The following is a 26,688-nucleotide window of genomic DNA, read 5'->3' as shown; positions in this document are numbered from 1 at the left end:
CTCAGGACCTTGTGCTTGTGTGGCAGGCGGTGGAACCACTGAGCTAAATCCCTGGCCCTTGAGTAAATATTTCAAAGGATGGTATATTGACTGTATCTACTTTTCTGTATTCTTATTTTCTGGCACCTGGGCCTTGTTGACCAGAGAGAAAGTAACCCTCCACCTCTTGCCAGTTCTTAGAGCTAGGAAACTGCTTGTCTTTAACATACCTTTCATATGCAAACAGAACAATCAAGAGGCCATAGCCTCCCCTCATCCTTTACTAAACTCTCACAAGTCACCTCCTCCCCGGGGACCCCAGGGCCAGGTACCAGACAGTTAGGGATCCCCCTCCAGGCTCTAGAGCCCATTGAAATAACCCAGACCAACCAATATGGGGGTGGGGGGAGACTGGAGATGAATCCATCGTCTTCACACCAAACTACATCCCCAGCCCTTTTTCTGTTTTTGAGTCAGGGTCTCACTAAGTCACTAAGTCAATGACGCTGGCCTCAAACTTGCAATCCTGCCTCCTCTGGTATGCCCACTCCTACCCTCAAAACACACAATAAAGTCCCCCCATTTCCCCTCTCTTTTCTGCTTCCGATGATCAGTCCTGGTGCTTGTGGCCTATGTCACATGCTGTGCCTGCTGTTTCTAGGGACCTATTCATGACAGACAACTCTGTGCCTGCGCGTCCTGCACACCTGATTAAAACAAGTCAGGGGCACATTTCAAGACAGACGGCTAAATGGGAATAAGCATGCAGTAACTGCAAATTAACAAGTGATTCCTCCCAAGCAGTGCAGAGCACATCTTCCTCAAAAGAGAAAAGGGAGATGTGGGTTCTACCTGTCATTGTGGTAGAGTGGACTGGAAGTAGAAGAGAAGGCCGCTTTGGGGAGGACATGGGCCAAAGCTCATCATGGGCTTCCTCAAACTAGTGTGAGGTCATGGGTTTGGGGGAAGAATGAAGGGCAAAGAAAGAGCAGAAGGAGGCCTTCAGTACATGCTCCACAGAGCTTGTGCAGGCTGTGAGGATGCAGGACGACCCAGTCAACACTTGCTGCCTCAAAGTGAGCATGTTTCTTTTCAGGAAAGAGTTTATTAAAGCCATACAAGCCAAGAAAACACAGATGAAGGAAGCATCTCTTTTATGATGTTCATTTCTTAATAGTGGCATCAGAAGTTCTCATTAATCCAAAATGATGAAATGAGATCCGCAGTACCAAAGCATGTGTCATAGTGTCTGTGAACACTCCAGCAATCATACGTGTTGCTGTTCCTACTGATTAGTGTGCAGATTCTCTAAGTGGCTTTTCTAGCAAACTACTTTTAGATGACCAGCTCAACAAAATGAAAGCTGGGCATGACGGCACATACCTGTAATGCCAGCACTTGGGAGGCTGATGCACGAGAATTGTGAGTTTGAGCCCAGTGTGGACTGCACAGTGAGACCCTGTCTCAGAAAAAAAAAAGTCAAGTGAAATTTATTCATCATGAATGGCTGGCCTATATGTAATTTCATTTTCCCTGGATGAATTTGAATTCAATTTAAGATGTCATTCAGCTTCTGATATGTTATGAATAATCCTGATTGCCTCTGTATCTTAATGATCATAGAGGATATCTTGATTATATTTGGTCCTAGATAAGCACAAGATGGCTCAGTAGGGATGCTGGGTGGCCCACAGAATCACTGTACCAAGAAGAAGCATGACGTACCAAGGGGCAATTGAAGAGTTATGACCCTTCCTAGAGGTGCCAGCCATAGATGTGATCATCCTTGCCCTATATACCCATGAGTCTACCAAATGCCACGGAACATCTTCGTTACTAGAAATAAACTTCATAAATTACGGTGCCTGTTCTCTATATTTCTCTTTTGGGATTTTACATGTCTAAATAAATGAACCCAAATACAGCAATACATGACTCAGGAATTCTACGAAATCAACTTTCCCAGTTTTGAGTTCCAGATATGAGGGTGTAAACAACCAATAAACAATAAACTTTCAGAGGCAAGAAATCTTTCTTTGGGAGGTTTCAGGATGAAAAACAGGGGTGCTTAATCACCTGCTCCCACCCACAAGACCTTCAAATGTTTCTCCTGCCTCTTCAATCACACTACTTCCCTCTGCTACCTTTAAATAACTCCCATGAATCTACAAGAAAACCGATTTAAGCATTTTCAGACTGATAATTCAAACAACAAAAGGACTGTGGAATTCTGGACACATGTGGAACCCTGGGTACATCATCAAGGAATCACAACTGCTTATAGTGGTTGCCCAAAAACCTCACCAGAACCAGTACCTGGGGTACCCAACCAACAGCTCTGCCTTGCCCCTGGCTGGAAACTTTGATTTCCAATCCAGGCAAACTCTCCTGGCAAAACCTATACAGTCAATCCTGAGGCTATGAACCTTTTTCCATCATAGATGCCTCTTTGCAGGAAGAGTCAATGTATTTGAATCTTCTTCTGATGCTTGTATCAAGTCACTAACATCAGGAGAAATACCAACTTACTGGGAGCCGGAAGGATGGATACTAAGATGTATCCTTGACTTAAATTATCTAAGAACAGCCTAATTGGGCATAATTAGCAGGCAGATGAAAAGATAATTAGTGATGTGTTGTAGTATCTAATGGTGGAAACTCATTCAACCTAAGGTTGTAGAAATTCAGAAGTTGGGGTGGCCCAGCAAGACCCAGAAGAGGAGGCAGGCATTGAAGGTCAAACAGGTTGCAGAAATCTGTAAGAGGGAAATGAGCCATGCACACAGAGCATGGGGGAAAGCCCATGGCAAATTTAGAGGTGATGAATATACCTGTCTCCCTTCTAGTAAAGCCACAGCAGGGTTAGACCCAGGTATAGACTAAATCTGAATAGCACAAGAGATGCCACTCCTCAAATTCATACCCAAGAGAGAAATGACCAATAGAGCACGATGCTGAGGCTTGGTATGGTCTCAGAAGCCTTTTCAACCCCATACAGCCACTAGTAACCAGTGCTCATGCTAAAAAATCACTTTGCCCTCCCCAAGAATGGAATAAGCCAAGGTTGGGTGAGAACTCTGGGCTGGACATGTCAGGATTGCTTCCTGGATGTAAGGAACAAAGAAAATTCATGTAGCTTCACTCCATTCCAGAAGTCAGAGGAATATTGATTTTATGGGGAAGTTTGATTGATACCCTTGTATCCACAAAGGTATTGTGGAATGATTGCCCATCACTACCCTTAACGAGACCCTAGGGTCCAAATCTTTTCCTATTCTTCCAAAAGGAGCCAGTAGTAGCTTATCTTCAAAGATGGCTATCTTAGGTGGGCATAGTGACACATTCCTGTAACCCCAGCACTCTGGGGGGCTGCCCCAAGAGGGTTGTCATGAGTTTAAGGCCAGCTTGAGCTACACAGAGATCCTGGCCCAAAAACCAAATCAAACCAACCAACCAAACAAAACCAATATAGATGGCTGTCTCCAATGCCTCCCTGAGTACATCATGCCACTGCCCTTTGAGAAGTCTGATTTATAGTCCACTCCTTTGAATTTGAGCTGCTCTGCGACTGCTCCATCCATGTAGAAAGGTAGAAGAGATACTGTACCAGTGCTGGTCCTCATTTTTAATAAGATGAGCAGTTTTGCTTCCGGTCTCTTCGGATCCTTGAGCTGTCATGTAAGAATCTGGTGACTTGGCTAGGAGACCACATGGAGGGGGCAAATGGAAAGGGAGACTCTGTGACCATAGGGAGAAAGAAAGAGGGAGTGTTTCAGCCACCTCCAAGACCAGCTTTTCTGTTCCTTGCTGCCAAGGCCTCTGACTTGAGAGCAAAGTCTTCATGGATCCCCCAGACCAGCCGAGCCACAAGTTAAATCCTACCAAGGAACCAGAGTCAGGCCCACATCAAGGAGAAAACTGCTTTGCTAGATTCTGCCCAAATTCTTAGCCGGTAGAATGAACAGGAATAAAATGACTGTTCTTGTAATTCACCAAGTTCAAAAGGGATTGTGTTGCAGCCATGGTAACCAAGATACCCTGTGTACGGGCCCTGTCTACTCCATGGGCAACTGCAAGCCCCTCTCAGGACTATGGATTTGCATGCTGTTCCCTGCAAGTCCCTTAGGTCTTACCACATCCAGGACAAGTCAGGGACCTGCATTCTGGTCCAAGATGCCTTACTCGCATCACCCACAGCTTTGGCCTCAGCTCACTGCCAGTTTTTCTCCTTTAAGTTGACATGTACAATTTCTCAGGAACCCAAGTTAATTACTGACTTCAAGACTCAAAGGTTCCAAGTGTTGTCTATTTGTTGTTCTATTTTTAAGAGCAAACGTCTCCTCCTTCTGAGGCTGGTGCCTCTGAGGGCTGCAGCTTGTGCTTGGGCTAGGGGTGTAGAGTGTATTGGCTCAATCCACAAAGAAAAGCCTGCAAGGCTGCTGCAGATAACCCCACCTGCTTTGGTCACGGGGTAACTGCACTTGAGCATCTGTCTCCTGGGCTGCTGAAACTCGGCTTGGCCCTAAGGGTTTTGGGGTTTAAGTGGCTCATTTTGCACATGAGGGCACTGAGGCTTGCGACAGGTGGTTATTTCAGGGTCAGAGGGGAAGTCAGTAAGGACTAGAGCCAGACACCACCCCGAGTTCCAGTTCAGTTCAGGGGTGATCTTCCCTACCTTGCTGTATGGATAGGTGGGGAGGTCGGGAAGGAAGCTGATAACTTCTCTCCACAGAAAGGCCTTTCTGCACACACTCCGGTCTGTGTGTGTCCTTTAGGGTCCTCTTGTTTAAGGCATGTATGCATACAAAGCACAGGCCTGCTTCTGCTCTGGGTCTTAGTATGGTTTGAATATGGGTGTCATCCTCCAAAGGTCTGTATGGAAAGGCTTGGTCTCAGGGTGGTGTATTGGGAAGTGCTGTGGATTTGTAAGAAATGGGGCCCAGTGGGAGGTCCTCATGTCTTGGGGGCATGGCCTCAGAGGCGACTGTGGGACCCCAGTGTCACAGTCTTTCTCAGGTCAGAGATGTGACTTCTCTGACACACACCGGCCACTGTCATCTGGTTCCCTCCCTAGAGGTCCAAACCAACTGGGGGACTTGACCTTGAATTCAAATGTCCAAAACTGTGAGCAAAATAAACCATTTATCTTTACTAAGTCAGTCACCTCAAGTATTTTGTTGTAGTAACATGAAGCTAATACAGGTCTCTATGCAAGAACTAAATGAAAACTTGCCATAGGCAAGAGCAAAAAGACCCTCTCCCCCATTGTAAACTCTCATTCCCACACCCTAACACACATGCACACAGTAGCCCAGGGGACAGTACATTTTCTGGTTTAGTGGTGTGCATGCGTACCCCCTGCCCTTTAATTATGTTGGATTGCATGTTCTGGTGCAAAGCCACAGAGATGAGCCTTGCTGGCTTTGTTTTAAGGAAAGGGGCAGTCTGATCGCTCTACTGAGATCTGTCACCAAAGAATATCCTGGGAGGAGCCTGACATCCAGAAACGCCTTTTCTTTTTCTTTTTTATACTGGGTATTGAACCTATGGCCTTTGCACTAGGCTACATTCTCAGGCTTTAAAAAATTTTTAATTTTGAGACAGGGTCTTGCTAAGTTTCAAGGCTGGGCTCAACCCCATGATCTTTCTGCCCTGGCGTCCCAGAGTGCTGGGATTATAAGCATGTGCCACCACACCTGGCTGGACCGGTCTGTAGTACTAACCTGACCCTGGCTTTAGTACTAAGCCTTAGAGACATCCCAGATACACAAGCACTAGTCATGCTCACAAGGTATTATTGAAAATTATTACAACATGTACTTTTATTAAAAATGACAACTTCCTCCATGCCAAATGCTGAATGAGATACTTTGCAAATAAATTATTGTCTTAATCCCCACAATGACCTGAAAAGGTGGGGCTCTTTTCTCTACAGATGAGGGATCAGAGGCTCCAAGAAGTTTAGAAAGGATGCTGAAAAGAAAACACTAAGCTGAGGGGTTTTCTTAGCCATTTACCAGTTCAATTATTAAAATACAAGATGACCACAGTGGTTTTACCGCCTGCTACACAAGCTCAAGGACCCGAGTTCGATCCTCGGTACCAAAAAAAAAAAATACAAGATGACCAAAAATTGTACTTTTTCCATTAATTTTTATAATATAACAAAAAATATAAAAATAATAATTGTATCAAGTTTATTCACTATAAGAATTGACTGGTTAAAATGATACACGCCTGAGTGATGTTCAGGGCAAACTGTTAAGGAATTAATGCTTTGTCAAAATAGCAAGAGATTAAACTTGAGCTATCAGCAACTCCAAATTGACCTTGGCCTAATGCAGGTTGAAAGTCTAGACTGAAGCCCACTGTGCTGCACCGCATAGCAGACTACAGTCACATTGTAGACTTGGTGAACCTCACTTCCTTGAACTGGTCAGTGCCATGCTGTCCATGACAGCCCAACTTTTCAAACAAATAACAGCCAGCATTTCCTCTTATGATGAAACAGAAGCAATAATTTTCCATTAATTATAGCTTTGGGGACTCTAGAAGCTACATGGGGAAGAATAAGCATAACCCAAGCCCAGAAGACTGCCAAAGAAGAACAAATGTCCAGGCTCCTGCCACGTGGCCCCTCTGCTAAGATACAAGTTTCCCATGGGCTTTTGTGGTTAGGACCAGAGGCTTTAAGTGATGGGTATGCAATGCCCACTGTCATCCCTCTACTATCTACTCCCATGATGCACAATTTTAATTTGTAATTGTGGGTGAGTCCTATCTGTGATCAGAGTGGTGAATGGGCTGAATGATCAGAGTGGCTATGAGGGGCCAGGGATTTAGATAAAAAGGTTGCAAAAGATATGGTGGAAAATGCCAGACCAAAATTGCAGAGATTGAATGCAATCATTTCAAATTAGGTAGCTTCCCTGCTGTCCCTAGCCTGGTATCTTCACTCCCCTTTTAGAATGAAGGTCTCTCTGAGCTGCTGCCACTACCACGCAAGGGGTGAGACAGCTCCCAGACATGCAGAAACAGAAATAGGAATTGATCACGTTTCAAGTTTCTTCTAAAAATGAACAACTCTGTGATGCTTTAGGGTTCTGGGACTATATTTGACTTTTGCAGTAGTCTCCAGCTGGGTGCAAGTCTGTGTCTTCTGCTTTTCTATAGAGGGTGCATTAGTTTGCTTGAGCTGCCATAACAAAATACCAGACTGGATGGCCTGGACAGAAATGTATTTCCTCACAGTTCTGGAGGCTGGAAATCCAAGGTCAAGGTAGCATACTCTTCCTCTGTGTACATGCATGACGGAGTTGTCTTTGCCTCCTCTCATAAGGTCACTAGTGCTGGTTGATCAGGGCTCCACCCCCTGACCTCATGCAACCTAATCTACTTCCTTCAAGGCACAGTCTCCGAGCACTATTCATACATGGTGTTAGTGCTTTAACTTGTGGATTTAGTGACCATCAGGATGGGGTGGCACAGTGCAGTTCCTCGCAGAGGGGATAGGTCTGGGATGAAAACAATGGAACTGTTTTCTTTTAAATAAATCTGCTTTCTGCCCAAGTTCTTTCCCACAGCTTCTTACATTGCCTCTGCCTAAGACAGGAGGCTGTTCCCCACTGCCAATGTTCTGTTTCTCTGTACTCTTTCTCTGCTGCCAGCCTTTTACACTGGAGACACACTAGTTCTTCTCCTTGGAACAGAGCCCCTTTTCTCCCACAGATAACTGGGTCAAGTCCTTTCCCCACTCTTGCTGAAGCTGCCCCTTACTGTACTTCTAGACTGAGGTCAATTCTGAACACGTTACCCTATTACCCTATGAGCTTTGTACATCAGAAAGACCCAAGTCAAGACTGCATTCAGCCACTAGCAGTATATAGAGGACCATATGGCAAACGTCTTCGCTACTTCATTCAAATATTTGCTGAACACCTACTACATGCAGTCATTAATTCAGTTGTGTGGGATTATTTGTGAGCAAAACCAACAGAAAGTCCTTCCCTCATACAGCTTACTTTTTTTCATCTCATTCTTCCTATCTATACTTTTGCTTTGCTCTGATTCTTCTGTTTAAAAAATATTTATTGCTGTATCACAGTCATATTCTACTCACAGATAGTCCCAATTCTATTATATTTATAAGTCTATAATCTCATTAAAAGTATTCCTTTGTAAGACTCTAATTGCTTTTAACAACAAATAGGTAGAGCCATTATAATGAATAAATCATGTATTACGAATAAAGTACAAGAACATAGTAGGGACTCAAAACAGATATTCTTTAAGATCAACCTCAAATGCCATTTCTGCCCAGCAGTTTTTAATGGTGCCAGAAAATATAAGGATTATCTCTTTTCTGTCTTCCCTTAGTACATGTGCATCCATTGCATAGTTTGATACTTTTTGATTTTCTTTCCTATATTGTTCTCTAATTCTTGTGTGTATATGAGGCTTTCTTGGGGGCATCGTAAACTTCTGGAGGGACTGTATCACACATGGCATATACATGTACATATGCATTTAATACTGAGAATTAAACCCAGGACCTTCACACTGAGCTACATCCCCATCCCTTTTTCTTATTTTGAGACAAGGTCTTGGTAATTCACTAAGTTTCCCAGGCTGGGCTCAAACCTGAGACCCTCCTGTCTCAGCTACTCAGAGGGCTGGCATTACAGGTGTGCACCACTATGCCCAATCTATGCTGCATAATTTCAACCCATGCAACACAATCCTGGTTTGTGTAAGAGATGAAGTAATATGTAAACATTTTCTCTCCTATTCTCATTTGTTATTTTATTTTTAAAATCTGGCCCTCTTTACAAAACAACTAATGGCTCCTCCTTACTTTTAAAGGTAATAGCTTTACATTGCTAGAACACATCCATCATTTAATGTGGGGGAAAAAAATCAATGATATATCAAACAAAAAAACCACTTCACATAATTAAAAGTAAAGGAGCAAATTTTTCTATAATAGGAAAAAATCTGCAGGCAAAATACTTGAGAAAAAGGGCACTAGCTAAACCAATTATGCATCCACTGGGTGGGGAATTACACATTTTTTTTTAAAAAGAAACACATTAAAAGCTCCTCAGTTAAGGTGTATACAATGTACTGTTATAGAAAAAGCAGATACAAACCATGAATATGATCCAATCTTGCAGGCTATTTATATATATGCATACACACACATACACATAAAGAATTAAGATGTGTCATGTACCCACTCCCCACAATGGATGTAAACATGCATTAATAAAAACAAAAAATTTAAAAAAGTATCTTGGAAATGAACAGTATTTACAGGTGGTAAAATTACTGAAAAAATTACTTCATTTTTTATTATACTTTTGTATACTTCTATAGTCAGAACAAAAAGTATATTGTGTGAAAACCGAAGTCCAAGAATGACTTCTCGGCATCGCTTGAGGACAAGCTCTGAGTAGGGACGAGGAGGGCTACCAATTATCCCATGTGGGGCCTGGCTCTTGGCCCTGGTCCTAGCATTCAGAAAATATTCCTTTAAGTCATATGGGCTGAGCTTTTTAAAAGCACCCTGTAATTCAGGCTTCCACAAAATCCAAAAGACACTCTTCATAATGAAGGCAAAAGCTTCTCTGGAAGCAAAAATGAGTACTTTGCCCTTCCCGTTAGCGTGGTGGAGGCCCATTGCCATTGCCTGTAGGGGTGGGGCTGAGAAGACCAGTCGGTGATCCGTGGTCCTTTCCAAGAGAACAGGGAGGGCCACGCAGAGAAAGGCAGCCGTGAGGGCACAGGCCATCCTTCTTGCTTCCTCTCTCCGTCCCAGCAGGCCCGGAAGGGAATTCGGAGTTGCTCTGCAGCATCCCGCCCAGCCTGCATCCATGTGGGTATTTTTAACAAGGCATAAAACTTGCAATTCTATTAAAAACACATGTCTCTTGTTTCAAAGCACGGTTACCAACAGACACTGATACTCAGTAAACACACCATCAACCATGGAACACACTCATTCAACTCCAAGTCTCAAATTCTGAAGAGCATATTTTTATAAAGAAACACAGGCTCTTCTGGCTGGAATAAATTTCAAGAATGTCTTGGGCTTTCTCTCTGACTTCGGGAGAAGATCATTCAACCGCCTTGAAAACACGAACTGTTCCCATTGTTCACATTTCTCAAAGAGAAGAGAGAAGGCCAATAGGGCACAGTTTTAAAAATCGAGATGGGCTGGGAGGGAGGCTAATGAACTTCTTCGGAGGGAGCAAAGTGAAATCTTTGAAGTTTGAAGGCTGAATTCTGCTCATAGATATCCCAACAGAGATCTGTGTTCATGGGAAGCCCCCAGCTGGGTATGGGTCTTGCTTAGACCCTTTAACATAAGGAAAGATTTGGACTCAATGAACTCTAAGGGCCATTCAGTGATAAAGAACTTGGATTCTACCACTAGACAAACTCAGCTTGCAATCCACTTCCCCACTTAACAGCTATAGTAGCTTAACTTCTAAGCCTTAGCTTTCCCATCTGTGCAATGGGGAAAAACCACGGTGTCCCCTTTGTGGGATTGCTGGAAGACTATAGGCAACAAAAAGATTGCCACTAATAAGAGACTTGGCACACAAACCTCCATAACTCCTGTCCCCTCTCTTTACCCAGTGATGCTGCCATAAAGCTCAGGGGAAACTAGACATGAGGAACAAGTGAGGCAAGCTCGGGGGAAGGGAGGAGATAGCCAATCAGCCAGTGGATAACTGGGAGTTGACTACATGTCCCTGAGCTGATGCTTCGGTAGGAACTAGGCCATATGGGAAGCCAGTTCCACAGGCACAAATTACCAGGCCTTTAGATGTTTCCCCTCAAATCCTGATGGTTGGGGTGGAGGAGAAAGCAGGGAGGGAACCTCCAGATCTGGTATTTCAGACTGCAGGAAAGGAAACAGAGAGCTTTATTTATCTGGGCTCTCCAGCCTGCTAATTAACTCACGGGCTGGAAACTATTCTCATGTGTCGGCGCCTGCACATCTTCTCATTATTAGAAAAACATCTGCTCATCATCCCCATGGTTTCTGAATGAGAAAGCGGACCAGAGTTACGTTCCCAGATGCACATATGTGACATCAAAGCTGCTTTGGGCCCTGGTGGCCTTGTGCAGAGTGCGGGCTTCAGGAGATTAGAACAGGTCTTTAATTTTCTAAACAAAACAGGCAAAAGGCATTCATATCTGTGGCTGTAGAAGGGATTGTGAGCAGAATCGCCTACATGTATAGCTAGAGGTCTGGGGCTGAACAACTCAGGGAAAAGTACTTACCCAGGTTTGCCTTTGCCTCTTTCCCATGTGAACCCCAGGTCTCAGCTACTGGACAACAATTTATGGAGGATCCACTCTATGCTCAGTATGGGTCTGTACAACAGCTCATCCCCAGGGACAGAGGACTTGGGTCTCAAAGCAAGAGGCTCTAGCACTAGAAGCATACCCGTCTCCCCTTGGGCACAGCCAGACACAGCCTGTGTGTATCCTGATGACAGTGTCCTAGGGACAGAGGAACTGGGAACCTGGGGCATGGTAGCCTTCTGAGAGATGGACCTCCATCTCAGAGCATGCCTGGTGTTATGGCTTGTGTCTAGATGTCCCCCAAAGCCTCATGCAGCCATAGGTAGGGCTTTTCAGAGGTGGCTGGATGTAGTGACACTGGAATTGATTTATGGTGCAATGCTAGGCTCAAGGACACTAGAATTAAGGGGCTTGAGTGCTACCCACTCTAGCCTGGGTAAGATAACAGGGGCAGAAAGATGCTGTTAAGGACCCTTGCTGCTTTGCTACCTTCTGCCCACCATGAACTATTTTTCCTCTGCAATGCCATCCTACCTTGGAGCCAGCTGATTATGGACCAAAACCTCTACAAACTGTGAATTAAATAAACCTTTCCTCTTTCAACTTTGGGTGTCGGGTATTTTGTTTCAACAACAAGAAAACTAACTAAGATACCTAGCATGCACTTTGGGAAGACTCTCCTTTCCCTCCACCCAACCTAGGTGAACAGCCTGCCTGGTCTATCCAGGTCTGAAGGCTTTCCTAGGATGAGGGACCTCAATGTTAAAACTAGGCCACTTCTGGCAAACTAGGATGAGGCGGTCACCTTAGAAGGTCTCCTCCTCCATTTCTTCTTCTCCCTGGCCAGACAATGGCTTTATCCACCCATCACTGAGAGACAAATATAAAACAGCTTAAACATCTTTGCCTTGGTGCTCCTCTCGATAAAATGGATAAAATACCAGACTCCCCATCCCAGGGATATTAGCAGGTCTTTGTTGGACATGTGCCACCCAGGCTGGAATAAAGTGCACGTGGGGATGAGGTCCTGGCCACCTAAATGAAAGGACTGCAGCAGGAAGCGGGGGAGGAGGGCAGAAAGGATCAGGGCCAGAGGCAGGGAACAAGGGTTGAAGGCCAAAGCAAAGACCTCAAAGTCCATACTTACAACTCCAGGAAACCATCTGTTTAACTCCTAAGCCTGTAACCTGAAAGATCCTACCATGTTCCCCTGCCCATGCCCGAATCAGGTGTGATCTTTGCTCTTTGCTTTCTTTCCTCTCTTACTTCTTCTAGGCCCAGTGCCCCACCCTATAGTGTGGAGTCCCCCTCTCCATCAATCTCACATCTTGCCCCTCAAGGGGATCCCTACAGCTTCCAGCCAGCTGTCATTCAGGTCAATCACTTCTCCACTGTGTACTGCAGAGCTAATGAGTGATCTTTCTATCATGTGAACCCTGCAATGTTCCCCAAGAGCCTGGAACTATAGTAGTCTCTTCTTAACCATAGGGGATTCATTCCAAGATTCCCCAGTGAATGCCTAAAAGCACAGGTTGTACTGAACCCTATGTATACTGCATATTTTCTTATAAATATATATCTCTGATAAAGCTTAATTTATAAATTAGGCACAAGAGATTAAGAACACTAACTATAATAAAAGAGAACAACTACACAGTAATGAAAGTTATGTGAATGTGGTCTCTCTTTCTTGCTGATATCTTACTGTGCCATACTCATCTGTCTCTTCGGCATGTTTGAATTGCCAGCATCACTATTCTTCTGCTTTGGGCCCATTATCAAGTAAAGTTACTTGAACACAGGGATCATAGAATGAGACAGTGGATCTGATTGCTGAGACAGCTACTAGGTAACTAACAAGCAGTTAGCATATACCGCGTGGAAATGCTGGAGAAAGGGATGATTCATAGTGGGACAAAGTGGGACAGGGCAAGACTTCACTCTACTCAGAGGGGTGTACAATTTAAATTTGATGAATTATTTCTGGAATTTTCCATTTAATAATTTCTGAGCACAAGCGATTGAAGGAAACTGAAATTGGGAACATAAGGTCATGGATAAGGCAGGGGGGCTACATACATTCACACATCTGAGTTTATCGCCCAACCTCCACTGTAACTCCAGCCCGTTCCTAGCCCCTTGGATTTATCCAACACGAAGCATGTAAGGTTTCCTGGACACTCTACGCTCCTTCATGCCCCTCTGCTTTCAAAATTCACTTCAAAAACTGCTTCCTCTGGGAGGGGCAGGAGGGGAAGAATTAAGATTGCTATATACGTGTACCAGCTCTCCATGATGAATGTAATCATTGTGTACAACGAACGCATACTAATAAAAAAAACCTAAAAACTAAACTTGATAGTTGATCCCCCCAAAATTTGCTTCCTCTGGGAGGCCATCCCTTAACCCATACTACACCCCTCTTCTTTAGATGGTTCTGTATTTTGCTGCTTCTGTTTTCCTGGCCCTGTACTGCTTATCAATACAAGCTGTGTATATACCTTTCCTCTCTACCAAGAAATAAAGCCACTGAAGACAGATTTCATTTTATCTGACTTTCTATCCCCACTGGCAGCTCAGTGCTCAGAGCACATTACCAATAGCTATGGGATGAATAAATGAAAACCAGCAGCCTGGTGCACACAGAACAGCACCAAGTCCCAAATCAGGTCAGTGTTTAGGAGTGAGACCTTCTCTACTGGTGAGAGAACTGAAAACACCCCAAGCAAATATAAATCCTCCCCCAACTCTTCCAGCCCTGTCACAAATAGGATGGGATAACAAACCAGTGTGAGGCAGAGGAGCCTGGCTATAGGTATTTCCTATAACCCTGAGCCACCTGCTTGATCTGCTGGGCCTTGGTGTCCTCATTTATAACTGGAGATAGCAATGATTTGCATTATAATAGCGCTGTGAGGAGTCAATGAAAATACGTATGTAAAACTGTCAGCAATTAGTGGACACTCAGCACTTGTTCCTACCCAGCCCTCTTTCTTTTTTTTCAGTATTGCCAAAATAGAATCAGAGTGTAATAAATCTGTGTTCACAATAACCCCAGGCTCTTGACTAGTGAGACAGGAGCTAACGGAATGAGGAAGGAGGCAAAGACTCGTGTCCTGGATGTGAGCAGGCCACTGTCCAGAGCACCTTGGCCAGATCCAAAGGTCTCTAGGCTCCTTGACTTGGAATGCAGGATCTCAGAGGCCACCCTGTACCTGAGGCAGCTGCAAGGCTTCATGCCAACAAACACCCTGCCACCCCTGCCCACTGGCTCAGTGCCAAAGGACTAGACTGGGGAATAGGACAGGTAATAGGGTCGACCCCATTTGCAGGATCAGCATTTTCTGCAAAGAGATGCAGAAGAAAATGTGAAGAGAACAAGAAGAAATGTTAGCAGTGATTATCTGTGGGGCAAGATTCCAGGTGATGTTTTAAAAAGTCTTCCTTGTATTCTTTCCCAGGACTGGGGATTTAGTTTGGTGGTAAAGCACTTGCCTCACATGGACAAGGCTGTGGGTTCAATCCCTAGCACAACAATAACAACAAAAAGCTTATATTCTTTCCTATTTTCTAATCCTCTACAGCAAATGGTTTCTATTATCTGACAATAATTACAATGCTTCTGAGGTTGGACTAAGCAGGATCCAGGAAAGGGCCATTTCTGTTCTCAAGACGAAGAGATAGAAGCAGGTGCTGGCTAAGGAGGCTGGAGGACCTTTATTACACCCAAATAAAGACAGGATGCCCTGTCTTCAAAAAGTCCATGGTACAGTGGGAGAGACACCTGCAAACAACGAGCACCGAAGGCATTGCTGAGAAGAGGGTGCAAGAAGCCTTGGGAAGAAATTAAAGGGGTACCAAGAAGCGGTCCAGTCACCAAGACAGTGCAGGCAAAACCAAAAGCTAATGCAAAACTGCATGTTGAACAAATTCTCAAGATTTTAAATAAAGATAGGTCCATGAACAGAGCTGGGACTATGTGGAGGTGAGGGAAGCTGAGTTGTTCAAGTGAAGGCTCTTTATTTAAAACATTGATATTAGGTTCAACATAGATAAACCTAACCCAAAAAGTACGCCACTGTAAGAAATGAGAACATGCCACTCTGGCAGATGTAGTGGCACATGCCTGTAATTCCAGCTAATCAGGAGGCTAAGGCAGGTGGATTGTAATCCCAAGGGCAGTCCAGATAAGTTGGCAAGACTGTGTCTCATAAAAGGGCTGGGCATGTAACTCAGTGGTGGAGGACTTCTGTGTTCCATCCTCAGTACCTCAAAAAGAAAAAAAAAACCCTAGGCAAGGGTAATCCCAGCACTCTAGGAGGGTTTGCAATCCTCAGGAGGATTGCAAGACTGAGCGCAATCTGGGCATCTTAGTGACTCAGCAAGACCCTGTCTCAAAGTAAGGAAGGGTGGGGACATATAAGGGTGATCAGAATGTATGGTGAATGTTTAAATTTTTAAAAATCTATTACAGTAAAAGACATATTGCAATTAGTCTACCTTAAAATCCTCCCCCTCTCTTCAAACAAAATTATTCCATTATTCTTGGCACTTTCTGAAGCAGTTCTGGAAGTCCTCTTTTGTGAGTGTCTCCACAGGGTGTGATTGAATGTGGCTGTCAAGTGCCATCCAATAGAAAGGTAGACTCAGAAAAACATTATGCTGTGTCCTCACCAACCTTATTCACTGGATCTGGCACCTGGCGACTTCTGACTCTTCCCCAAAGCCAAAATGACCATGAAAGCTAAACATTCTGAACTGATTAGGGACACTGAAGCAGCCACAAAAATGTAACTAAAACACTCATGAAAGAGCACTTCCAGAACTGCTTCAGAAAGCAGCAAGGATGATGACATACCTGTGTTGAAAGTGTCAGGGGATATTTTGGGGAGGATTAATAGCAATGTGTCTTTCACAGTAGTAAAGTTTTTGAAAAGTTTAAACATTGACTGTAGCTTTGTAGTTCAATGAGAAGGCCCTGAGTTCAACCCCCAGTACCACACACACCCTATACATATGCCACTGAAAAATCATGACCTTGATGACCAAGTTTTTGGGTGCCCTTTCAACTCTGCGGCTAGGTCTCCTCACCCTAGTCCAGCACTGAAGGCATACTCAGGAATGGAGGGAGGACTAATTTAGCTTGAGAGGCTGGAAAAGGCTGCTCTGAGGATCCAACAGCACTCAAGGTGACTTTGAAGATTAAACATCATCTAACATATGCAAAAATAAAAAAAGGCGATCCAGGGCACGGACACAGCCTGTGCAGGGTGGGCAAGACACGGTATGCTTGGGAGAGAGCCACCAATAGCACCTAACTGGACCGCCCAGTGGCAGCTCATCACTGGGGCCTTGTACCTGACAGGTAACACTGCAGGTGGCCCCAGGTAGCCCCTAAGCCATTCAGGATTTTCTGGAACACCTCCCCGACGCCAGGCAGTTTGGCTCCAAAAACCAGGAGATAATTCAGAAGAGACAGCCCTGCCCCTAAGAGCTCAGGTCCAGCCCAGACACCTGGTTGGCTGAAGACTGCCCTGTGTTGTCTCTAGCTCTTAACATTTATGAGCATTGCTTTGTTTTTGATTTTCAATGCTGTCATTAATGGCAAAAGTATTTTATTTAAGAGTTCCTCACATTATATCATTTTCTTTAAAAATCATACTCAATCCCATGGGATAATGTAAGGATGATCCATCTTGAAAAGGCTTTGACAGAGAAAACCATTTTCTCCCTTGCTCAGCCTGGGGAACGGACTGGGCTTTGCTCCCACTCATTTTCCAGGTAAGAAATCTGAAACTCACCATTTAAGAGACTTCCTCAAAGTTTTTGGACCATAAGGCCAGAACTGGGACTACAGTCCAAGTCTAACTCCTGGGCTCTTTACTGTCCCTTCATTGCTTTGTGGATGGGGCGCGAGCAAGTGAACTGGAGAGCAGTTTCCCTCCAATGCCTTCCAAAGTTTGCTAAAAAAGCAGCTCTTGGCTTGGAGATGATCCCTGAGGAATCCTCACAGACATGGGTCCATTCTGAGCTCGCTACTGGGAGTAGTAGGGCCTGTGCAGCCCACAAGCTTTTTCGGTGAGGAAGACAGAAAGGAAAGCATCCCTCCCTCAATCCCTGTGCTCTTCCCCACCCCTACCTCAGGGTCTGGGCAGATGGAGGGTCAGGAAATCCTGTATCCAGTCACTGACTGCATCGCAGGGGCCTGTCCTACATCCTCTCCAGGGATATTTCACTTTCCACACCAAGAGACTGGTAGATCAAAAGTTGTCTCTTCCCACAATCAAGTTATGAATCAAAGAAGCCACCAAACCTAATCCACCCATTGGTCATAAGGACAGGAGCACTCACAGCTAGAGCGGGGAGCAGTTCCACAGAGTAGCCTGGGGCAGTTGCTGATTCTCCAGGACTTGGGCCTGGGTATGGGTAGAGTATCCTCCCTGGAGCCTGGGCAATGGCTGATGGCCAGCTGGATGCAATCACAGGATCATGAGCTCCTCTCAGCTCTGGCAGTGGGACCTGTCTGGGCCTGGATGTGTGAAATGCCTACTGGAAACATCATCATGCTGAGCCCTCGCATGGGAGGCTGGTCACCATTCTGAGGAACAGCACAATGCCTCTGTGTCCTGGCTCACATGAGCTGGCCCAGGAGCCTAACAGTCCTGAGGACAGAAAGCCACAAGAGGGTCAGCATAGAGGAAGCAGGGGACTATCCAACATGCAAGTGAAGGGCAGCAACTGAGTCAGGTCAGAGCCCAGTCCCCTTGGTGGTGCCACCTCTGACCACTCTCTACAAAGCCCTAGATTGGTCTGTACTTGTTTACTGCTTTGAATCATGATTGTTGTCATCATCATCATCATCATGGTCATCACCACAAGTGGCATTTATTGAGTATCACCATCTTTCTGGTGCTATTTACTGAGAATAGAGGACTGGACAGTAGCCCCTAAAAAGAGGTCCACAACCTAATTCCAGGAACCTATGAATTTACCTCATTTGGAAGAAGGGACTTTGCAGATGTGATGCAATTCAGGACCTAGAAAGGAGGTGCTTATCTTGGATGGTCCAGGTATTCTCCAAATACAATGACATGTGTCCTTATGAGAAAGGCAGAGAGGGAGACTAGACTGAGACACACAGAGGTTAAGAGACAGAAGAGGAAGGAGCAGGGGAGATTGGAGTGATGCAGCCAAGCCAAGGAACATGTCTGACCACTACAGCAGGGAGGGGCAAAGAAAGATCCTCCCCTAGGGCTGTATTAGAGGGAGTGTATCCCTGTTGACCCTTTGATTTTGGACTTCGGGCCTTTGGAACTGGGACAAAATGTCTGGATTTAAGTCACCTGATTTATGGTCATTGTTCTAGCAGCTCCAGGAAACCAAAACACTGAGCACCACCCAGAATGTCACTATCAGTATCATCATCATCATCATCATCATCATCATCATCATCATCATCATCATCACAGGTATCGTTTGCTGAGCATATCCTGAGCCTATCTAGCAAATTCCAAGTACCAGGCAGTGTGCAAAGTTATCTAACAACTCCATCAGCTCTTCATCAGATGAGCAAACTGCAGCTTAGTGAGGAACTGGCCGGGGTGGTTTGGGACTGAGCTAGAACACAGCCCTACATAGATGGGTCTCTCCAACCAGAAGGTTGTTTCCACTTGGACAGGATCCTACTTCTCTGCAGCCGCCTCTGGAATTTGCATATAGGAGTTGAACTTATTTTTTATCCCAAATGATATTTTTACCAGACTTATCTCTGAGGCTTGGCTCTTTCTAAGAGTCAGGGAATGACTAATTGTAGGGATGGAAGACAACATCTCAAATGACCTGAATGATGTTTTTGATGGAGGTGCTGGCACCTAAATAGCTCTGATGGCCTGGGAAATTTTTCTTCCTTAGGAAGAACTTTGAAGCTGAGATCCCACTCAGAGATGCATTAGCATTGAATACTGAAGCAGAAAAAGAGCACAGTACAGGAACTGAGGATTTAGCTCAGTGGTGCTGCTGCCTGCCTCACAAGTGCCAAGGTCCTGAGTTCAATCCCAAATAGCATAGTACATTTTCCATCTTCCTGAATAGAGATTATGGTAAACTGAATTCACAAAGAGTGCATCATAATCTTCCAGAAGTCTCCCTGGACCAGAGAGCAGTGTGCCAGAGAAGATTCTGGAAACTTCTGTGGTGACAGAGAGAATTTCAGTGCTCAGACTTAACTGTACCCAGGAAACTAAGGGTAAAATTTAAGATTGCCCATGACACTGCTCAGCAAAATGTAGTCAGAAGAGGAGAATCAGATCATATACATACATATATATATATATATATATATATGGAGAGCTGGCTGGATCCATGGTTTTGAACATTAGTACACTTTGTGGCTAGATGTGGTTTCATCTGGAAATAGTATCTGGACAAATTCATTCTGAATCCCACAGATGCTGGGCCATTTAGTTCCCAGGCCAGAAACATCCTTTGGATGCCTTCCATGCTGCTGCTTGGGTAACCTAAAATGCTAATTACACCAGGGAGGCCTTTACACTCAACATAAAGCATTGCGAAAGTAGCTGTGACCTGGCTAACTACCTCCTGCTTAAAGCAAAGCAAATATTAAGTCAACATTGCCCTGTATCCATTCAATCTTCATTGAGGAGAAGAGAAAGGGAAGAATCCTAGGAAGTAATCAACACCTTTTGAAGTGGTTTTTCACAGCTTCTGGAAGTGCAAAGACAGCCTGCTGAGTCATCCCTGGGGCACACAGGGCTCAGGTGTTCTTAGGTGCGTGGCCTGCACTGCTGTAGCCAGTGCCAACCCTGGGCGAGCAGGGAGGGAAGCGGAAAGAGCCCAGCACCTCATTCCATGGGTTTGCCACAAGGTAGGGGAAGAGGCAGCAAGGATCATGGATTGCTCTTGAGCTTAAAGTGCTGTTATGCTCTAGTGGAGACCCTCAGGGTCTGGGACCTTGGGGTCAACTGGTTCAACAGGAACCAATCCAATGAGAAGGGAGTCAGCCCTGCTTATCTCTCTATTGCCTCCCCAGAGGAACTGTTTTGCACCACCAGGTCTACCAATGCTGCCTGCAACTCCCAAATCCGAAAAGCTCTGACTACTGAGTTTGCTTTGTAAGGCGTGTGGCAGTGAGGCTTTGCTTGATCTCAGCCTCCTGAGGCCATTTGCAGTCTTTATTCATCCTGCACTAAGAACAGTTCTACATTGTGCTGCTGTGTTCCATAACACAGTGTAGGTAACATGTGACCTTTCTGAAGATCTCCGAAAGCTGAGTTCCAAGACACATCTGGATCTGAGGACTCCAATACGGAACAATGGACATGTAGTTCCAAGGCTGAATGTGGCTATGGACTGAAGTGTGTCCCTCCTATTCATACATAGGAACTCCAACTCTCCCATGTGCACTGCATTAAGACGGAGCCCTTGTGGAGGTGACTGAGGCTATATGAGGTCATGAAGGTGGAGCTCTGATCTCATAGAACTGGTGCCCTCAGAAGAGGAGGAGATCCCCACAGATTTTAGAGTCTCTCTCTCTCTGCCATGTAAGAAGACAATAAGATGGTAGCAAGCAAGGGAGGGAAGGAAGGAAAGAGGGAACGGGTTTTGGTGCTTAAAGTGTGGCGTTGCTATAACAAACACCTAAAAGTACAGAACTAGCTTTGGAACTGTGTAATGGGCAGAGGCTGGAAGAGTTTCAAATGCACACTGGAAAAAGTCTAGACTGCCATGAACAGAGTGCTGGTATTAAATTAAAAATCATTGTAGTAGGGCTGGGGATTTAGCTCAGTGGTTCCACTGCCTGCCTTGCAAGCACAAGGACCTGAGTTCGAACCCTGGTACCAAAAAAATCATTGTAGTGATGTTTCAGAAGGAGGAATATGTAGTTGGAAACTAGAGGAAAGGCCATCCTCTTCATAATGAGGCAAAGAACTTGGCTCAACTGAGTTTTGTTATGGCAACATGTTCTTGTGCTTCTTATCCAGACTTGGGCCGTCACCTACTGGAATCCTTTACTGATTAACCTGGTTTTGCTGTGGCCACTCCTGTATTCTCAATCCTTTCTCAAAACTTTGTGACTTAATTTGGACTTGTGGACAGACTGCTCTTGCACTTATGTGAGTATATCACTTTGCCTTTTTATGCCTCACATCAAATGAATAGAATTCCCTCTGATATCCCATAGGTAGCTTGGGACCCCTTTAGCCTCATTCACTGTACTGACTCCACAGCCCTGTGTAGATATGCATAGGTGTCTCACTTATTCCAGAACCCTGCAACGACAGGCATAAGACCAGAAAAGTCTAGAAACAATAGAAAAATTCAATAAAGTCACAGATTACAAAGTAATATACGAAAGTCTAGACTTTAATATATACAAAAATACCAGTTTAAAAAAATAATACAAAACAATATTCCTATTTTCAAGAGAAATGAAAAAAATTAAAGCTTTGATATATTAATATTCAATAAGAAATATGTATAAATATAATATTGATATTCAATAAGAAACACATCTGACCTATTAGAAAATAATTTTAAGGGCCAGGGCCTGCCTGGCAAGTGCAAGGTCCTGAGTTTGATCCCTGATACCAAAACGAAAAGAAAATAACTTTAAAACTACTGATAATATATTGTTAATTTTTGGTATAGTAATGGTATTATGGTTACATAATTTTCATCTTTTACAGATATATAATGCAATATTTACAGGTAAGATGATATGATGCCCAGGAGTTGTTTGAAAAGTTTATGAGAGGGAGAGGGGACGGAGATGCATGAGAGAGACGCGGCCACAGTTTACGTAGAAAGATACAGGAAGACGGATTTTACTGTTCTTGCTACTTTTGTTTTTTTTTTGGTACTGGGATTGAACTTGGGTCCTTGCTCTTGAGAGGCAGGTGGCGGAACCACTGAGCTAAATCGCCAGGCCTCTTGCTACTTTTGTATATGTTCTCAATTTTCCATATTAGAAAGTTTTTAAAATTTCTATCCAGGAACTAGAAGAAAATTTTAAGAGAAAGATCTAGCTTGCTTTTTAACTAAAAATGTTTGGTGACGTTTTTCCCCTCTGAATTAATCTTTAAATTCAATGTGAACTCAATTAAAATGCCAACAAGGAATACTTTAGGAAAATTCCTCTAGAAAAAGAAACATAATGGCCAGGAAATTAATGAAAAAAAAGGAGCTTGTGGGGCATTGGGCAGAGATAGCCTGAGCTTCCCAGCATGAAAATATATTACAAAGCCACAAAAATAAAAAGAATTTAGAGGACAAATAGGACTTGGATGCAAAATAAAATTCCAGAAATAAGCTCAAGTGCTTACCAAGTGTCAAGTACTATTCAAGACGCTGAATCACTGGCACCAAACAAAACGTACAAAAATTCCAGCCTGTAAGTAAACAAACAAAACCCATAAAGTGTTATTTGTAGGGAAACAAAGCAAGACAATGATATGAAGAGTGATGAAAGAGACATTACAGTTGAGACCTTAGGACAAGGCCCCCATAAGATGATCCGGGTCAAGGACATTCCAGGCAAAGGGTGCCCGCAGGCGCTGAGGTCACCCAGGGTGGCAGGACCTTCATACACAACACAAAGGTAGGTGACAGAGAAGAGGCCAGGGATAGGCAGGGGCTGTATTATAGAAGTCTCACAGGGACTGATTAGGACTCTGGATTTTGGAAAGCCATTAAAAGGTTTTCATCTGCAGAGTGATGTACCTGTTCAGGATTTTTAAAAAAATGACTCCAGCTAGTGTAGAGAGAGGGCTCTGTGAAGAACAGAAATGTAATTCCAGTTTCCCCTGTGTTATGGTTTGAATGTATCTCTCAAAAGTTCATATGTTGAAACTTAATCCCCAAATTGCTGTGTTAATGGTATTTGGAGGAGGAGCATTTGGGAATTAACATTAGATGAGGTCTCCAAGATGTGGCCTCCATGAGCAGATTAGTGGCTTTATAAGAAGATGAAGAAAGCCCTGAATTTGCTCACTTCTGCTTTCTCAACACTGATGCCTTTCACCATGTTATGTATGACCCAGCAAGGAGGCCTCACCAGAGGTATTTTAATCTAGTAACACAAAACAAACTGAGGTGCCTTATAATGGTCCACCCAAGAGGTGATACTGGTGTAAACAAGGAGGAAGTGATGGAAATGTAGCAAGGCCTTTGACATAGTTCCAGTTTGCTGATGAGTTAGAGATAAAAGAAAAAGAATCAAGGATGACTTCTGGTGCTTTGGTTTGACTATCTCAATAGCTGATGGCACCATTAACTGAGAAAGAAGGTGAGCAAGGGCAGGTTTGGCAGAGGGGACAATAAATCAGACTCCGGTATTATATCCATCTATTGCTGGAGACACTTATCAGAGGACAGCTGTCAGCAGACAGGTGCCTGCCACATGGTGGTTGTTACGGTAGACAGGTGGCTGGCATGTGAGATGGAGTTCACTGTGGAAATGTGTATTTGAGATTCATCAGCATAAAGAGGGTTCAATAAGGGTACATGTGAGTGAGCTCTCTAGGGAAAACAGAGATTGTTTGATAACTTTTATTGGGGCAATCAATTTTGCATTTGGAAGCAAAAAAGCCCCGAATTTCAAATTCAAGCTCAAGAGCAAAACAACTTCCAAAATAGATTTTAAAAAATAGCATGCATGGCAAATGGCTCTTCTGCACTCTTACTGGGGGTGTAAGTTTGTGCAACCTTTCTTTCAGACAGTATGGGATCATTTGGTTGTCAAATTTAAAATGCATATTTAATTTGCTTCAGTATCTCTACTATAGTATTAATTTGCCCAGCAGATTACATGCAAGAATTTTCCAGGACATATGTATAAGAATGTCCACTGTAAACTCACTGCAGCAAAAAATTAGAAACAAGCAAAGCATGCCTCAGCAGAAGACTGGGTAAATTAAAGATCACACGTCCATAAGATGGACTATCTTGCTGATGACAGAAAAAATAGAAGCAGCTTATATTTGTTGATATCGAACTATCTCTAATATGTATTAGGTAGATAACTGCAAACAGAAACTCTTTATTATCCTTCTACATAATGTGTATTTAGTATAAAGTTTTTCAATGTCCATTTTTTATCATTCTGCATCATTTGAACTGTATAACTATGTTTATATTTTCCATTAAAAAGCTATACCAATAAGAATATGAACAGTGAAATTATGGATCACCCTTTCATTTTCTATTTGTTTGCATATTTTTTAAAAAGCACCCTAGAAAGCATTATTAGAAGAAGAAGAAAAAAATGAAGCTTCAAAAATACAGTCCCACATCCTACCCTTAAGACTGTGGATGAATCAGTTTAAATCTGCATAAAAATCTTATGACCTTCTTCATTTCCTTTTTTTTTTTTTTTTAATGTTCTGATCTAACTGAGATTTTGTACCTGCAGGCTCTGCTGGAAGTAGCCTGTACCCAGGGCCAAGCTGTAAAAGTTGCAGGAGAGCGACAGGGCTGCCAAGGAAGGTGTTTAATGAGCGAAACTTAAGGGTTGAATGCAAATTACTAGCAACACCAGATGGCAGGGGTCAGGCTGGAGATGCCTCAGAGAGATAAAGTCTGGTCCAGAGAAAGATAAATGACACCCATCTGATGAGGGGTTGGGGACAGTGTCACCGGGTTCAAGACACTGACACACACTCCTGCAAGATAGGGAGAAGGGGTCTTACACTTGGGCTCAAGGATGCAAAGTCTGGGGGGGAAAGGACACAAAAGGAATAAGATACGGTATCTTGTGGTGGAAACAGACCATTTTATCCTTCGTGAAAAATTTACCTGCAGGACTTTTAAGGTTTAGCTATCCTCAAATCCCAAAATATCTGAACCATCATGCATTTACATCCATGCATGCACGCACACACACACACACACACGTGTGCATGCACACATGGCCTAAAGATTGGGAACACACTAGTTCTATTTACCTTGAAGGAGAAAAATCACAAATAAAATTCAATTAAGTGGTTACTAAGAATTTTAAACGGGGAAGGAAAGTATCCAATTAGGCCTTAGTTTCATATTTCTTTAGGCTTTAAAAGCATACCTTATTTAAATACAAAGTTAATAGTATCAGTTATTGCCAGCCTTATTTGTTGTAATAAAGCCTTGTTTTTAGTTAGAAACAAAGCGTACTATTCCACCTCTCCCAATTAACCACTTTTATAGGAAGCCAGGCATCCGAAAACAGCTGTCAGTCACAAAGTCACCCATATTTTCCCCAGTGCAATTTGCCCCAACTGTGGACATGGTACCTGGGAACAAATAAAAGGATCAGCATTGGCCCTGCACGTTCAAACTTAAAAGGGACCACAGACATGAGTGCTTCCATACCAATCCTGACCCTTTCCCGGCCAAGTCTAACCTAAGCTGCTAGCTAAGTGCTGCAGCACTCCCTGCTCCTGCTCCTACAGGAAATGCAGACCAGCTGCTTCACACCCTGGTTCCTACTGGTCTCACCTCAGCTTGAGTAGCCACTCCCAGTTTCTTAAAAATTAGCTCTTGGACCTATTTTTTCAGAGTTACCCCTGCAGGTCTTAGGGAGAAGAAAGAATGTTTCCCCCAAAATTATACCTTTCATTTTTGGTCCTAGACTGTGCATTTTTTGCTTCTGGTAAAGGAATCTAAACTATGTTACTACAATATATTTAGTCAGAGTAAACACCTCTTCAGCATTCTTTCTTTTAAACATATTATTCTCTTCTTTGGGGAAACTAGCTCTGACAAGCTGGGGTTCACCAAAAGCATCACACACTGTAGGAGCAATAACAATTGTTAAAACTGGCCTACAAATATTTTGAAACAATGCCTCATCTAACTTTTTAAAAGATAGATATTTACTGTAAATAAATAACTTTTGAAGAGTTTCATAGTTTTGAAAACTCTCCACATAGCATTTTGTGACTCAGTATGACAGGAAAGACAAGTGTTAATAGGTGGGAAGAAAGACTGAGGCCCATACAGATATGTATATATACATCGTACCTTACACATGCATATTGCATATACAGGAGGAACCTATACACATCTATAGAAGGAATGTGGAAACCACAGTTTTAGTTTTAGAGGACATTAAACTAATAAATAGAAGTTCCTGGATTCAAACTCATATAGGACAATTCGTCCTACAGAAAACCTATGATATCAATAATGAGTCAATACCATCTGTTGTTCAAAACCAAAGATGATGGACGTCAGTCAAATTTTAGTTGTTATTAGAGAGGAAAAATGTATTCCCTGTAAAGAGCCCCCAATCAATGCTATTTACTCTTTCTGGCTTTTTGAATGCCTTGAGCTAAAATACTCTGATATTAAGCAGTGCTGTTACTAAATGTGCTATGGTACCTTGGACTGGATCCT

The 26,688-nt window shown here is 43.5% G+C and overlaps 1 protein-coding gene across 5 annotated transcripts in view; it reads right to left on the bottom strand.

Moving 5' to 3' along the window:
- Positions 1–26,688, bottom strand: part of Pdzd2 (PDZ domain containing 2) — a 392,505-nt gene that overhangs the window by 331,518 nt on the left and 34,299 nt on the right. Inside the window, exon 1 of one of the 5 annotated variants that reach the window (XM_087189443.1) lies at positions 22,638–22,659. The exons of the other annotated variants lie outside the window; for them this stretch is intronic. The gene's annotated coding sequence lies outside the window, so the exon portion shown is untranslated. Of the gene's footprint in view, positions 1–22,637; positions 22,660–26,688 lie in introns of those variants that run through there. 5 annotated transcript variants of the gene reach the window in all.

The sequence above is a fragment of the Heterocephalus glaber genome, unplaced genomic scaffold (genome assembly GCF_053883595.1).
Source record: "Heterocephalus glaber isolate CG9 unplaced genomic scaffold, H.glaber_assembly_v1.0 deba00001538, whole genome shotgun sequence".
In the NCBI taxonomy this organism is placed as follows: domain Eukaryota; kingdom Metazoa; phylum Chordata; class Mammalia; order Rodentia; family Bathyergidae; genus Heterocephalus; species Heterocephalus glaber.
The sequence above is the reverse complement of the archived record's forward strand: the minus strand, read 5'-3'. Positions and strand labels throughout refer to the sequence as shown.